Source organism: the organism of the source record quoted next, unplaced genomic scaffold, assembly GCF_019419815.1.
Source record: "Pyrus x bretschneideri cultivar Hongxiangsu unplaced genomic scaffold, Pyrus_bretschneideri_v1 Contig44, whole genome shotgun sequence".
Classification (NCBI taxonomy): domain Eukaryota; kingdom Viridiplantae; phylum Streptophyta; class Magnoliopsida; order Rosales; family Rosaceae; genus Pyrus; species Pyrus x bretschneideri.
The window spans coordinates 3,697,399-3,703,398 of NW_025999768.1; positions in this window are offsets into that span (position 1 = coordinate 3,697,399).

Below are 6,000 nucleotides of genomic sequence, written 5' to 3' on the forward strand. Positions count from 1 at the left end.
ATTAATGTATGAATCTTAAGCACCCATGAATCTCAAGCACCGAGAGAGAGGGCTTTGTTGCTATACCAAAAAAAGCAAAGAAAAAGAAACCAAAATTTAGATATCAGGCATTGAGTTTAACCACCCACCGCTAAATCTGACTCAGAAATGAAATGAATCGCAAATCCAATTTCCCTCCCTGGCTCAACCTCTTGAAAGCGGAAGCTGTGGCGGTGGTGGCCGCCAGGACAAATGAAACCCTTAGCCGATGGCGAGAAGGATAAGGATCGTCGGAAAATGCCAGTGGAGCCGTGCTTCGGCTTGGTCATCGATGAGATTGGTTGAGCGCCGAAGATTGTGCTAATGTTGCAATACTTCATAATATATCTACCTGACTAGCACTTAGCATTTTTTAGAATCTTGACTACAACTGAAACACTAGATATCTTACAAAAGCATAAATACATAGAAGGAAAAACTTTACAAACCTTTCACATCTGTTTGGCTCTGCAAGTAGTCCTCTACAACTGTCATCTGATTCAGATCGATGGAATAAAGCAATGTGATCTAGACTCACGAGTAAAGCTTATTACGGCGCAGCAATTTCTTAATGCCTAATTTGTTTACCCCCTCAATTTCCTCATTTTTAAGCATTAATCCCTGCAATAGATTAGGAAGTCATTAATTATACTACTAGAAAATGGATGCATGAAACGACTAAGTAAGGTATCAACAAATCATGAAATACAAGTCACATAAACTACTAACATAAAGTACCTCATCTTTGTACCCAAACAACTTCTCATTTACGCGAAGCCAACTCACATGAAATATATCAAATGGAATGCAAGAATAAAAATAGAATAAGACATCAAGATTTTAACGAAATTTCTCAACATTCAGTGTAACTGTACTCATATCAGTAGGAGCTCACCCAATAATCCACTATCAACCAAATAGGAGTGTTACAAAGTGTTGGCAATCTCACAACCCAAAAACCCAATACACCCAAAAACTCTTTCACCAAGGAAACAAATAGAGTGATTAATTTCTTCTCTATACAAAGCTCAAAGCTATTACAACAAATACAACTTCATTTTGAATGAGACAAGCACATTTTCTTCTTCTCCCCAAAATGAAGCTGCGGCACCTTTTAATCTCTCTGTTTTTGCTGCTCAATGAAACCAAAAAGGCATTAAGCCTTATAAAAGGCGTTGCTGCCTATTTTCTCCAACAACCCTAGCCAATCACGTGGCTTTCACATGGCTTAAATAAATGGCCTACTTAATGAGGGTAAATTGTAAGATCCTACATTGCTCGAGGAAGAGGAGATGATGTACCTTATATGTACAACAAATTCGTGACCCAAAGCGAACAAAATTTTACTGTGCAAACTGGAATGTGACACCAAGCATAAAGATACTTCACCTAAAATAAAATAAACCATTAAAAATACACAAATGTTAAAAGTGGGGCTAAAGATAAATTTTACACCCATTAGATTCAAAGTTATTTTCAAAATAAGTTATTAAGTTTCAAAATAGTAATTACAAGAAACATTATGATAATATCACGTTTTGTAAAAAATGTACACATATCACGTCACTTGTCTTTACTTATTAAAAATTCATATTTGAATTTTCAATAAAAATTTAACCATTCACATCACGGCATCTTGCCACAAGTCCCTATAAGAATTTTTTTAGCACAATCGAATTTTAAGAATGCAATGTAACGAGCAGAACTAAACAGCAGGTACTAATCCTAGAAAGATTAGGATTATTTCTTTTCCTATTTCTATTCGTCTGTGGTTAAGGGATATGGATGGTGCGTTGCGTGGCTATAATATTACATGCCATTCATGTGATTCAATTGTGACAAGCCTTGCTTGTATTTCTCTTCCACTTCAGTTCGATTCTCCTTTCTTTCATTTGATCAGATTCATGTCGATCGCCATACTCTCTACGTAGGTCTCCTACCGCAAAGGCTGATGGGAATGATAAAATGAACTGCGTCCATTCACTGATCTCAAAAACTAAGATTTAAATTTCAAGTTCGCTGGAAACTACATCATCATCGGCATCGTCATCAACAGTAGGATGAATTAATCTCACCCCGTACTTATAATGCACATTAATCTCAATGATGTCCCCTCGCTGATCATCTTTCCTATAGTTATCGTAGGGAAGATCGCACGCAAACCCCACCACTGCATACTCATACACTTGAGGTGGAGGAGGAAAAGGAACCCATTAGATTGATTGTATTGCAGATGTAGTAATCGCATTGACTAAACATGATTGCGCAACATAAAACTAAGTAATTGTAGGTACCTACCACAATTGGCTCTTGTTTCAAACCGTGGATACTCACAAGAATTTTGAACAATTGAGCTAGGGGCCTAGAGGATGGCAAAATTCTATTAAGGAATTCCTCCCCTTCTATGCTTATGGCATTTCCTTTTGGCTTTTTCTTACGATTCTTTTGAACGCATATGGAAAGGCGGATAAAATGAGGATCTGAATGAAGAGTGCACGTTGGAAACCAGTTTGCATTGCGAAACAAACATAAAACAAGGGAGTCTACAAAGGATTTCAACCAATAAAAACTCTGGCAAATCATCCACATTTCTTGATGATGGCCTGGTTGCCACTGGTGTTGAGATTATTTTGTCTTTTAGGGTGATGAATATGATCATCAAAGGCCATGGCCAGTGGAGGTGGCGCTGCTACTGGGGATGACTAGGTTATTGTACTGATGCGAGGTCATTTAGCTATAATAGTATGATCACGACCTCGATCTCTCATGGCAACCGGCATGAATCTGATCAGATGAAAGAAAAGAGAATTGAACTGAAGTGGGAGAGAAATACAAGCAAGGCTTGCCGCAATTGAATCACATGAATAACATGTAATATTATAGCCACGCAACGCACCATCCATATCCCTTATCCTCCTACAAATATAAATAGGAAAAGAAATAAGCATAATTCTTCTAGGATTAGTACTTGCTGCTTAGTTCCGCTCGTTGCATTGCATTCCTAAAATTCGATCGTGCTAAAAAATATCTTATAAGGACTTGTGGCAAGATGCCACGATGTGAGTGGTTAAAATTTTTATTGAAAATTCGAATATGAATTTTTAATAAATAATGACAAGTAACGTGATATATGTACAATTTTTCCAAAACGTGATATTATCATAATGTTTCTTGTAATTACTATTTTGAAACTTAATAACTTATTTTGAAAATAAGTCTAAATCTAATGGATGTAAAATTTATCCTCAACCCCACTCTTAACATTCATCCTCAACTGTTGTAATGAATGACCTCATTTGCATTAATTGAACTAAAAGTTCAACGACTAAATTTGAAAACATTCAACAGTAGTTTACTTCAATTGGCCAATAAATTTAAGGTATAAACTTAAAACTAATAAATTATTGAAGAGTTATGCTTAGCCATTTCGGTTGGAGATGGTATATGAGTATAGCTTGACACTCTTTATTTAATAATAATTTCTTACAGAGTTATAACTCTGGATGGGGCTATGTTTATTCATTTGGGTTGGAGATGGCCTTAGGTGCTATGAGAGAATACAAGCAGAGGTTAGGTTTTGGGAGGGTGTAAATTGAGAAATATTAACAAATTTAAGTAGTCTGGTGAACTTGTCAGCTGCCAGTTAATACTACGATTTTTATTCGTAAGTGAGAAATCTTAGGTTCAATGCTAGTTTGTACCATCTCTTTAGTAGAGGTAGGGCTCACCAACACGTGAGTCCCATCTTTATTTGAACGATGTCACAAATGTGGTATAAAAAAATTATTATAAGGTGGCATTTTCTGCCAAATACTTCTTTTGCCCATAGTTTTGCAGTAGATTGCTTTAGGGGTTTGCAAATGTAATAGAGGTTTAGGGTGGTTAATTTGGGTTTAGAGTTTTAGTGGACTTGTGGTTTAGGAGAGATTTTTCCGTATGACTTGGAATACAAGGTAGTACACCACATATCACTGTACAAATAAAGTGACATGTGTGTTATCAAGTTAATAATTTAAAAAATAAAATTTACCACTACTTATATAGAAACACGTACTGTATCACTCGTGTTCCGATCAAAATGAAAAATTTCTCGTGGTTTAGGTCTTAGGTTTTGGGCAACTATGAGCCATGAAAATAAACCTAAATCAAGTAAAACACGAATCAAAACCAATATTATAAGTTTTGATATAATAGCATAAAACGTAATTTTTGGTTTATTTGAGAGCATTAGTGTACTTTAAAGATCAATTTATCTTATCTAAGCCCTAAAATCTAAAAATCCCTTATTAATTATCCGTCAGTTCCTATATATTTTCGTTAGGGCTAGGATTGCTAATCCTAGAAGGATTAGGACTATTACTTTTCCCAGCTCCTACATATTTTCGTTAGGGTTAGGGTTGCTAATCCTAGAAGGATTCGGACTACTACTTTTCCTATTCCTATTCCTATTCCTACGAGGTTAAGGAATATGGATGGTGCATTGTGTGCCTATAAAATAACATGCCCTGTGGCTGTGATCAATTGCGGTAAGCAGCCCTGCTTGTATTTCCCTCGCGATCGCATCCTAATTTTGAAGTCTCTCAGTTCGATTCCCTTTTCCCTTTTCAGAATAAAAAGTTGTAATTAAATCAGATTCATGCCGCTCGCCATGAAAAGACCCCGCAGTAGCAGTACAATAACCCAGTCATCCCCAGTAGCACCACCACCACCTCCACCGGCTTCGGCCTCTAATGATCATGTTCATCACTTTAAAAGACCAAAAATATTCTCAACACCAGCAGCAACCAGGTCATCATCAAAAAATCTTGATCATCTGCCAGAGTCTTTATTGGTTGAAATCCTTTGTCGACTCCCTTGTTTTAAGTCCGTTTCTCAATGCAAGCTCGTTTCCAAGCATTGGTGCACTCTCCTGTCAGATCATCATTTTATCCGCCGTTTTCTATGCGTCCAAAGGAGTCTTGAGAAAAAACCAATAGGTACTGCCATAAGCATGAAAGGGGAGGAATTCCTTAATAGCGTTTCGCCATCCTCTAGGCCCCTAGCTCAGTTGTTCAATAGGATTGTGAGTATCCACGGTTTGAAACAAGAGCCAATTGTGGTAGGTGCCTACAACGATTTAGTTTTGTGCTGTGCAAGCGAGTATAGTCAGCGCGACTACTACATCTGCAATCCACACACAGTCCAGTGGGTTCCTCTTCCTCCCCCACCTCAAGTCTACAATTATGTAACGGTGGGGTTCACCTGCGATCTTCCCTACTATGACTATAAGAAAGATGATCAGCAAGGGGACATCATCCAGCTTAATGCGGAGTATAAGTACAGGGTTGTGAGATTAATTGATCCTCGTGTTGACGACGATGACGATGATGATGTAGTTTCCTGCGAAATCGAAGCGCAGGTCTTCTTTTCTGAGACCGGTGAATGGAGGGAGTTTGTTTTATTATCCCCATCAGCCTTTGCAGTAGGAGGACTGTGTAGAGAGAGCACTGGCGTTGCTTCCAACAGAATGCTGTATTGGCTAGGCGGTGGAGGAGAGTATCTTATTGGGTTGGATCCGTTCATGATCGACAACAGTGATAGTACTAGAACTCATTATAAATGCTTTTTCAGTGAGTGTGGCGAGTGGGATTCCGGTTCAATGGATTGCCTAGTTACGTTTGACGGGCGTCCGCGGATGTGCGTGTACTACTCTCCTACTCGCACTCTGTCTATTTGGGAGGTCAATGAAGCAAAGGAAGGTGATCAGACGGTCATGATCCACGGGGGAGCAGGCAGTTTGTGTGTGAAACCTTATAACAGCGTATACTTGGGGGATGAAGAAATGGTTGTGATTAGTCCAAATATAGATCATATTGTTGCGGTTGTTTTCGACCCGAATAACGAGGATTTGGTGTATCTGGTTATAGATAATACCAGAGACTGGAGCAAGAGAGACGTTATCAGGTGCAATACTCGTACAAGAGAGATGTCAAAGGTGTCTAC